Raw genomic sequence first — 11,152 nt, 5'->3', positions numbered from 1 at the left:
TCAGACAGAGAGGAGGTGCCACGCCAGCCATACAGCTGGGGAGCTGAGCCTGAGAGGGGCAAAGGGTTCATCCTCTCTCACATGTTAGTGAGTGCGGCCTGGGACATATGTCAGGTCTGACTCCAGGACATAAGCTCTTGACCACCAGTCTCTGCCAATCCCACTGACAGCAGCCATCAGAACCACATGAAGGCAGCCTCTCCGTTCCCCTGGCCTTCATCTTTAGTTACTTCCCTTTGCTGGGACATATGTCAGGTCTGACTCCAGGACATAAGCTCTTGACCACCAGTCTCTGCCAATCCCACTGACAGCAGCCGTCAGAACCACATGAAGGCAGCCTCTCCGTTCCCCTGGCCTTCATCTTTAGTTACTTCCCTTTCCTAATAAAGGAGCTTAACCCTCATTTTCTATAGCAGTTTAGCTGGCATTTTCTCTCTTTACACCACTTCGTTAAAACTATTCCATCTGTTCTTTCCACTCCGCAGGGAGGAGAGCTGCTCTGGCAGTAGACAATAGGTGCAGATGCAGGCAAGCAGGTGGGCAGGCAGGCAGCAGGTGGCCCAGGGAATCTGTGACTGAGCAGCAGGAAGTCACAGGACTGGTGATCAGGCAAATCTCTGAATAAACTCACAGATACCAGGACCCAGTCCCGAGGGACCTGGAGCATCAGGCCAGGAACTAAAGCAGAAAGTCAGGCAGAGAGAAGGAACTGGGCTTGTATACTAAGAACAAAATAAAAAGCAGGATCTGGGACCACGGTCCAAGGTCAGGCCGACTCAAGGAGGAGGAGGTATGGCTCAGATTGGTCCCAGAGTGAGAGTCAGGTGTGACTGTACTGGAGGTTGTGATACTGTCTTGGAGAGTGGCACTGGGAAGGGTGAAGTCGGTTTGGCTATAAGAGATGTTAAAGGGAAGTTGGACAATATACAGTGATGAAAGGTGCCTTGAATTATTCCCAAAGAATCTCTTACCAGACCCAAATTTTGTTTTTATTTTTGTGTTTATTTTTTCTATTTATGAGCCAAAGACTCAGACTTTTTTCTGAAGGCCTGCTACAGGTGGAAAGTTGGATCAACCCATATGCAATTGGTTTTAAGTACGAAGATGCTTCTAACAAGTTGTACTGCATTACAGGTTGAATAACCAGAAACTTGAATGCCTATTGCAGAAAACATTTTGGTTTTTGATGTGGTAGGAATCATTTTTCCAATAGTAGTGAAAAATTGCACTGAATGAATCATGTTTCTTATGATCCTCCTACGGCCAAGTGCTGGCTGGAGTTAGAGGTGTAGTCTGTGGCCACAAGACCAAAACCTTGCCTGATCCACCATCTAGATGAGTATTTTTGTTTTCCTCTGACTCTGATTCACTCCAGTACTTTGTTTCTCTAATATGGTGGAAGTAAGCAATGAATATCCATAGAAAACAGTTGCTGTTGGGCCCCACCTGTATCCCCTTAATGGGCTGGTACAGCTGTCACCTGGGCTGCTGCAGAGTTGGCTGATGAGGGTGCTGAGCTGCCTGCATTACCCCCATGCAGCTTGTGGCCATAGGCCAACTGGCACAGGAGTACAAAAGGGGACCTATTTTGTAGTGCTCTTTCTCCAAAGAGCCCTTCTGCCATCCATGAGCCATGGCCACTGCTTCTCCTGGAGACATACAGAGGATAGAAGTGGTATAGATGGGAGAGTTGCTTATTTTACCTTTCTGGAGATCAGGCCATGTCCAAGTTGGTGCCCAAGTAACAAACCTAACTATGGTTTGATCTGAGGCATCTATGGGTCCCTTCAGGAGGGTGGGTTGAAATTCACTCACTTTTCATTCCATGGGTTGAAGTTTTGAACGGCCTTGGTATATGGCAAATATGTTACCAGGAGAGCTAATCATGAGATGGTAAGAATAACAGCTACCACCATTGAATGCCTAAAGGGTGTGAGTGCCAGGCAGTGCATCATATAACTGAGCTCCATAATTCCTTTAACTCTTAAAATAACCCTGCGGGGTACATGTGGTGGGGACTGCTCCTGTTCACCAAATGCTCAGCCTACTTCCATGTCGCTGAATTGGAGCAGGGTGTCTAGTGAAGGACCAAACTTCCCAGCCCCATCCAGCTGGGTGAGGCCAACCTAGACCCTTGTTCCTTTCTGCCTGCTGCAATGAAGCTTCAACCATGCACACAAGGGTAATGCCCTAAGGAATCACAGAGAACTGCGCTGGAGAGAATCTCACTTTCTGAGTTGTGGGGATGGCAGAGATGACCTCCAGCGTAGGCTACACCATAAAAGGAGGACACTTCTATCTGGCTTGAGCCATTGTGTTTTGGGGGTCTCTTTATTATAGCAGTTTGTTCTTATTCTCTAACTAATATAGTAAATATCATTATCCCTAGTTTATAAACAAAGAAACTGAGGCACCGAGAAGGTAGATAACCTTCCCCTCTGTAATATCTACAGAGCTAAGAATTGGACTGAGATGGTTTTGCTTGAAAGGCCACTTGAGAATTAGTTTATTTGAAAATTTCAGGCTGGATAAGGAAAATGTGGTATATATACACAATGGAATACTACTCAGCCATAAAAGGGAATGAAATTCTGCCATTTGCAGCAACATGGATGAGGTTGGAGAAAATTATGTTAAATAAAATAAGCTAAACATGGAATGAGAAATACCACGTGTCCTCACTCATAAGTGGGAGCTAAGAAAAAAGAAAGACAGACTGCAATAAAATGTTGAACTTTCAGAAGGAGAGCAGACCTATCATTATGAGAGGTGGGAAAGGGGGAAGGGGAGGAAGGATAGGGAGTAATTGGGTAAGGGACATAAAAAATAATAACAATTTGTAATGATGAGCATGCTAATAATATTGATTTGATCATCACATACTGTAAACAAATACTGATAGTCAACTCTGTACCCCATAGATATTTATAATCAGAAATAAACAAATAAGGGCCGGCCCAGTGGCGCACTGGAGAGTGCGCCGCTTGGGAGCACGGCGGCGCTCCCGCCGAGGGTTCGGATCCCATGTGGAGACCGGTTCCTGCTCACTGGCTGAGCGTGGCGCGGGTGCAACACCGAGGGTTGCGATCCCGTTACTGGTCAGTAAAAAAAAAAAGACAAAAAGGAAAAAAAAAGAAATAAACAAATAAATATTTTAGGGGAAAAAAAAAAAAGAAAGGTTTCAGTCCCCTAGAAAGTGGAACCAGAAAGGCAGGTAGTGATAAGCAAAGGGCCAGAAAAAGGCTGAGGTGGAGAAGACATCACAGGGAGACTCTGAGAAGCCAGGTGAGAGGGCTCTGTGATCCTGGGGCCGGGCCCTGGATCAGGGTTACTCAGGGAGGGGGAAGCTACTTCTTGACATTTTGTATGAAGTGTAGCCTGTAAGAAACCCTAAAGTAGCTCTTCTCAAATTCTGCAGCACAGACCAGCCATCTGAGGGTCTTGTAAAAATGCAGATTCTAATGCAGGAAGTCTGGGGTGGTTGAGACCTGAGATGCTGCATTTTTAATATACTCCCAGGTGTTGCTGATGATGCTTGTCAGAGAATTATACCTGGAGTAACAAGGATCTGTAAAACTTCCCTTTTCAAGGGCGAGCACCCTAGAGTTCAAAGACCAATTCCCTAAGAGCTTCTGATATTCAAAGTAAGAAACTCTGTATATTTACACTCAAAATTCAAAACTATGATTCCCAGAATGGCTTTCAGAGGAGTACCTAACTGTAAAGACACCTGGATTGTGCTTTCTGCCCAATTTAAATCACTGGTTCCATGGATTTTGCAGGTACTGGTCTGCAGATGATAGGATTTTATAATCATGAGATGCCGTGGTATGCTATAGATCAAAATATTTTTCATTTATTTGACTGTAATCTATGGGGAAGGGGTGAAATGGCCAATTGATTATAATGCAGAATATAAAAAGATCAAAGTCCTAGAGCGCACAGCCACAGTGCTGTCCGCAGAAAAGGCGCAGGAGCTCACGGGAAAATGTTCATGTAATATATGAGGCATTAAAAATTCTGTTACATTATTCTTGCCACCAAGATTGTAATGAAAATGGGAAATGGCACCAACTTAACCCATTCTCATTACAATCGTTAGATTGTAATCTCATGTTCTCCCCTCAAGAGAACGCTAAATGAGATTTTAAACAAAAGAGAAGACAGAGAAGTATGGAGAATAAAGCAGCAAATAGAAATTGGAAAGTTAAAGAAAGTGATGCATGATAGACTTCCCAGTGTTCGTCTGAGGCTTTCTCTCTGAGTTAGGAACAAGAACGAAGCATAGGACATTGCAGAGACCTACTGGAGCCTACGTGGAAAATCCACAACACAGCCCCGACATGGTAACTGAGACAGAAGGGTCAAGGTCAAGCACAAACTTGATCTAACTCTTTGATAGCTTAGATGACTTTCGATTAGAAAGAAAGGAAGTGAAATTCCAAAAGACAACAAAACAAAGCCCAAACCAAAACCATGCAAAAAGATAAAATGACAAAAAAAACTTAAGAGGAAGAACCTCGTTGTAAAGGTCCTCGTGTACACATTTCCATTCTGAGTTCTCGCTTTTTTTTGCTACACGGGGAGAGTGAGTATTGCTTAAATCATATGAATACTCTGCTTCTTTTGCTTTCCTGTTGCATACTGGGAATGAAGACTAAAAATGTACAAACCAGTATGCACTTATATTGAAAATACCATGAAAGATATATGCTCCAAGATTTACAGAAAACCTTGGCATACTGGCAGAGAAAGCCATATGCACTAATCAACTCTAAAACATTCACTGAGCTGAAGTATTATGACAGTTACTATGAGGGGTCCAGTCGAAATTCATTTATTAGTTGATGCAAAAATATTTCTAAGTCATCTACTGTGGGCTGGACACAGTAGCAGGAGCTGGGGAAAGAGTGTTGAATAAGAGAGACAAGATCCTTAGTAGGTTTAGTTGGATGGGTGGGGGAGGCATTATCCAAATAAACAAGTAAATAAATGTATAATTACAAGTTGTTGTAAGAGGTGGCCATGAATATTAACAAGGCAACAAGAGAAAGACAAAGAGGGATATCTAATTAAAATGGCTGGGAGGGAAAGGCCTTTCTAAGAAAGTGGCATTTAAGGAGAACCTGGGGCAAACCCCATAAAAGGTGGGAACAAGAGTGTTTCTGGTGGAGACATGTAACCAGTTACCACCGCCCTTGGGTGTTGTGGGTGAGACAGAGTGTTGTATCGTTATGAGCTAATCGGGTAAACCGAGATCACTCCAAGGCAAAATAGGGAACCTAATATTAAAAGCACATTTCAAATATGTTAGATGTGTTGAAAAACCTTAGAGATGATCTGCATCAACCCCAAGATTAGCTGTTGTCATCTTTAGGGCTGGGAAATAGCAGGAAGGAGCAGTGTTAGCAGCGCCCAGGAGCAAAGGTGCTCATGGGCACCTGGGACCACCCAGGTGGGAGAGTCTGAAGTCAGGGGCAATGCCACCTGGAAGTAGGGTGGGACGAGGGGGACGATCCTGGCCTCTCTCTCTTTCTTCCCTCTGATCGATAGCACGTCGTGGTCGTGCTGGCGGTCAGTTGGCAATGGGAACCAAGCAGACATAGTTTGCAGAGAGGAAGGGAGGTGGGGAGTGGATCTGAGAGGCAAAGGCAAAAACACTGACCGATACACGTGTGAATCAGCGGTGCATGCCGCAGAACACAGCGAGGCAGGGGAGAGGTCATGCAGAGTGGCCTGGTGGTGGGGCTGCTGGTTTGTATAGAAAAGTCAGAGAAGATGGCTCCGATCAGGTGACAAAAGTGTGTGAAGCACACGTGTGAATCAGTGGTGCATGCTGCAGAACACAGCGAGGCAGGGGAGAGGTCATGCAGAGTGGCCTGGTGGTGGGGGTGCTGGTTTGTATAGAAAAGTCAGAGAAGATGGCTCCGATCAGGTGACAAAAGTGTGTGAAGTAAGGGGGGATCCAAGCTTCCATCTCGGGGAATGTTCTGGAGGCAGAGAGGAGCAAACGCAGGACCCTGAGGTAGAGCATCCCCTCCCCCCAGCCGAGCTTGGCAGGTCCTACAGGGCCTTTTGAGCCATGGTAAGAATTTTGAGTTTTAGCTGAGTGAGTTGGGAAGCCACTGGAAGGGTTGGAGCAGAGGGATGGCTTGAAGCTGATTCAGAAGTTTAAAGGATCAATTGGCTGCCACAAGGGCACAAGAGGGACGCAGGAAGGACAATTAGGAGCAGTGGTGTGCTGGCAAATGTTTAACTGGCCCTCCAAAGAAGAAACAAGTAAATGAATGTGTAATTACAAGTTCTTGTAGAAGATGAAAAGGAAAATAACAGGGTAATAAGAGAAAGACAAAGAGGGGAAATCTAATTAGAATGGGTGGGAACGAAACACCTCTCTATAGAAGCAACATTTCTGGAGAGACCTGAGCAAGCCAGGTCTTCATCCAAGATCTTGAAGTCTGTTTCCCTGGGTTCCAGTGGGACCATCTGTGAGCAAGTCCAGATGCTGGAAAAAATGTACTTAAGAAAGATAAACAAACATACGCTAGGGAAAACATATTCTGCTGCTTCCTTTGGTAACATATTCCAGTGTTTACCAATCCATGTTCTCAGGGGATTTATCTGTGCATCCAACTCGAATCGACCCTACTGCACTTCAAGACTTTTCTCAGAGTAGTTCTCTGAGCCCCAAATTTGGTCTCATTGAGTTATCCACATGCTGGCATTTGGGACAGAACCACCCTCCCTACCATATTAGTTCTGATGACTGACACCTTATTCTTGTGAAGATAAGAGAACAGGGACACATCTGAATGATGTTGCGAGTCACCTGAGCTAGCTGTGACACTGGCCTATTCAGAATTACTTATAGCCTGTGGATAGCAGCACTAAATAAGATGCAGAATGAGCCACTAAGGGACGTGCCCTGAGGGTTTTGCAATTCCCACTGTCAAAGCCCAAGAATTCCTGAAGCGAGTGGAGGGAAATGAGAAGAAAAAGCAGCTGAAACAGTTCATTGAATCTGTTCTGAGTTTATGTGTTGTATGTTTTTGACAGCTTTTATAAGCACGTCGCATAGATATGGTAATAGAGAAACAAGATGGAAATTGAAAAGGCACATAAACACAGAAAAATTACAAACATAATATACATGCAATTATATAATTATATCAAAGTAATATTGCATTTCAGGAACACCTCTGTTCTATTTACTGTTTTTCAGGTTAAGAATTTGCTTGTAAATGAGAGAGACTTTGAAGGGATAATGAATAAATGTAGGAGGAAAATGTTAATGTTGAGAGCATGTGGTGGTAATTCCTAAGAAGGGAGAAAAGGGATTATCAAAAGGTTTAGGCTAGTCATATAAATGTGTAACACTGGTAATGTGAGTGTGGCACTGGGCCAGAGGAGAAAAAGGAATATGAAAGAGAGACCAGCCTTGGGAAATTATTAAGGGGAAATGGTAATACTCTGCAGTACTAGATGGCTTTGCTGTAAGGATATTTTGTAGGTGGCAGTTGGTTTGGGCCCATTTCATGGGTCAAACTGTCATCTCATTGTATATTAACAATCTAGTTGTCTTATTTTGGGGGGTCTGCATTACATATATATATACACACACACACACACACATATGTATATATATATATGTACATTTTTTAAAATGCTGATTTTCCAATAATAAAGACTGGAAGAGAAGCTGGGCAAATACTCCAGAACAACTTCCTACACTCATGATGAACAATAATATATCATGTCCTAAAGAAGAGAGAAGGAAAATTTGCTAATAGTCTTCAAAATTATGCAAGACTTAATGCAGACAGTGGTGATTACATTTTAGTAGGTAAGTACGTGTATACACACATACATATAGTCTTATCAAAGATACACACAAAAAGAAAACATGATAAGTGTGCTACGAAGAAACATTATTGGCACTGGGGGGTAGTTCAGTATTAGAGTAGTCTACTAAAGAAGGCTATAGAAAGAGTTTTTAGAGATCTTAAATATAATTTAGAATGAGCATGAAAATAAGACAAATACATAGATGAAGGCAGATATTTTACTACTCAGAAATGAGCTTTTTGACCTTGACAACAAGCCAGAATCTTCAGGTTTGATCAGAATTATTCTCACTTTATCAGTTCGTTTTTGCTTGAAAATCACCAAGCATTCATTTTATGTTTATAAAGGAGGCAACATTTTGAAAATGTAAACCTTCGTTTGCACACACAGGTACTTCTCTCCATATGCCAAGCCTATTGCCGTGCCAGCATGGTTGGCAGTTAGCATGTGCCCTAATTACGTATCCCCTACCAACTCCTCTTATCCCGTTGGTCTCAGATCAACTGTCACTTCCTCAGGGAAGTCTTTCCTTAATTAGGTGCTCCCTATCACCATCTCCATTATATTCCAGAAAACCTACGGTTTTTTTGTTTTTTGTTTTAAAAATAAATTGCAGTTAGACATTTATTTTTTGTGTTTATTGGTTTATTGTCTCTCTGCCCCATAGATTGTGAGCTCCATTAGGTCTGAGGCCATGTCTGTTTGTCCCTGCTGTATATTCCGCACTTAAGAATGGGGCCTGACTTGTAATGAGCACTCAATAAATATTTGCTGAATGGTTGAATATAATAATTTTTTTTAAAGTTGCCAATGGTTGGGCCGAGCCCGTGGCNATTTTACTACTCAGAAATGAGCTTTTTGACCTTGACAACAAGCCAGAATCTTCAGGTTTGATCAGAATTATTCTCACTTTATCAGTTCGTTTTTGCTTGAAAATCACCAAGCATTCATTTTATGTTTATAAAGGAGGCAACATTTTGAAAATGGAAACCTTCGTTTGCACACACAGGTACTTCTCTCCATATGCCAAGCCTATTGCCGTGCCAGCATGGTTGGTAGTTAGTATGTGCCCTAATTACGTATCCCCTACCAACTCCTCTTATCCCGTTGGTCTCAGATCAACTGTCACTTCCTCAGGGAAGTCTTTCCTTAATTAGGTGCTCCCTATCCCCATCTCCATTATATTCCAGAAAACCTACGTTTTTTTTGTTTTTTGTTTTAAAAATAAATTGCAGTTAGATATTTATTTTTTGTGTTTATTGGTTTATTGTCTCTCTGCCCCATAGATTGTGAGCTCCATTAGGTCTGAGGCCATGTTTGTTTGTCTCTGCTGTATATTCCGCACTTAAGAATGGGGCCTGACTTGTAATGAGCACTCAATAAATATTTGCTGAATGGTTGAATATAATAATTTTTTTTAAAGTTGCCAATGGTTGGGCCGAGCCCGTGGCGCACTCAGGAGAGTGCAGCGCTGGGAGTGCAGCAGTGCTCCCACCGTGGGTTCGGATCCTATATAGGGATGCCCGGTGCGCTCACAGCGCTCACAGGCTGAGTGCGGTGCGGCTGGGCTCAAAAAAGACAAAAAAAAAAAAAAGTTGCCAATGGTTGGGCCGAGCCCGTGGCGCACTCAGGAGAGTGCAGCGCTGGGAGTGCAGCAGCGCTCCCGCCGTGGGTTCGGATCCTATATAGGGATGACTGGTGCGCTCACAGCGCTCACAGGCTGAGTGCAGTGCGGCCCGTCTCAAAAAGGACAAAAAAAAAAAAAAGTTGCCAATGGTTTGTTAATATTAATGAGGGTATTTGATATTACAAGAAAGACCAAAGATGGCAATAGTGATTCATGTCCTAAATTCCTTTATATATAAGAGCAACAAGTCTCACACAGAATTTTCCAGCAAGAGGAAAAACTATAAAACTTTTTATTAATATATAATTACTTATCCAAAGGTTAGGCTCCAGAGCAGTGTGAAGGCTGAACACATATCCTTAAGGCAGTAAATTTTTCTCAGATCATTTTTTCTCTTTCCTTTTCATTTAGTTCGGTTGACTAAGACTGTGATATAACTGAAAAACTCAATCTGGCAGATCCAATAGGTTATAACATCTTTTTCCTCCTCTGTATTTTTCATTCATTTATTGCTCAAGCTGAATTGTTACTGTTCTTTTATTTGGGTAGCTCAAAATGGCTGCTCTTACTAGCTACTGAAGATTACTTAATGTAGCCATTTTATGCCATTTTATTACCCTATGGAGTATTTGGTTCACTTTTCATTCTTCAAGGTTAGTGAGTAGAGCACGGGCATGGAATGCCCATGGCCTTGGTCAGTGGCTTCTTTTCCCTTCTGGTTGTTGAGTAGCAGGAGCCTCTCTGCTCTCAGATGTCCTTTGTTTAACTGAGTGAGTGCAGGAGGCTGCCATTGGGCCAGGGGCTAGATGAGAAATGCAGAGGCATATAATGACTCTGAGGGCCAGGGTCAGTAAGGCTCCCCATGAGAATGAGGAAGAAGGGAGAAGCGTAACTGAACTACCATATCATCCAGCAATCCCACTACTGGGTCTACAGCCAAAGGAAATGAAATGAGGATCTCAAAGAGAAGTCTGCACTCCGATGTTGACAGCAGCATTATTCACAAGAGCCAAGATAAAGAAATACCCTAAATGTCCATAGATGGATGAGTGGATAAAGAAAATGTGATAGATATACAATGGAATATTATTTGGCTTTAAAAAAGAAGGAAATCCTGTCATTTGTGACAACACGGATGGACCTGGAGGACATTATGCTAAGTGAAACGAGTCAGGTACAGAAAGGCAAATACCACATGATCTTACATGTGGAATCTAAAAATGGTCAAACTCATAGAAGCAGAGAGTAGAACGGTGGTTGCCAGGAGCTGGGGGCAAGGGAAATGAGGAGATGGTGGCCAAAGGCTGCAAAGGTTCAGTGACACAAGAGGAATAAGTGCTGCAGAACTAATACTCAGCCTGATGCAGGTATGAGGAGTCTTCAAAGAGTTTATGAAAGATTCACATTATCTTTTAATTCTATTTTTCTACAAACTTTTGAAGTACCTCATACTGTATACTTGAAATTTGCTAAGAGGGAAGATGTTCAGCATGTTTACCACACATGGAAAAGATAAAGAAAGAGAATGGTAATTGTGTGAGGTGAAGGGTATGTTAATGACCTTGACTGTGGTGATCATTTCACAATCTACACATTTATCAAAACATCAAGTTGTACGCCTTAAATATATACAACTCCATTTGTCAATTATATTTCAAGAAAACTGAAAAAAAAAAAAAA

This window comes from Galeopterus variegatus, unplaced genomic scaffold, assembly GCF_000696425.1.
Source record: "Galeopterus variegatus unplaced genomic scaffold, G_variegatus-3.0.2 Scaffold12220, whole genome shotgun sequence".
Classification (NCBI taxonomy): Eukaryota; Metazoa; Chordata; class Mammalia; order Dermoptera; family Cynocephalidae; genus Galeopterus; species Galeopterus variegatus.
The sequence above is the reverse complement of the archived record's forward strand: the minus strand, read 5'-3'. Positions refer to the sequence as shown.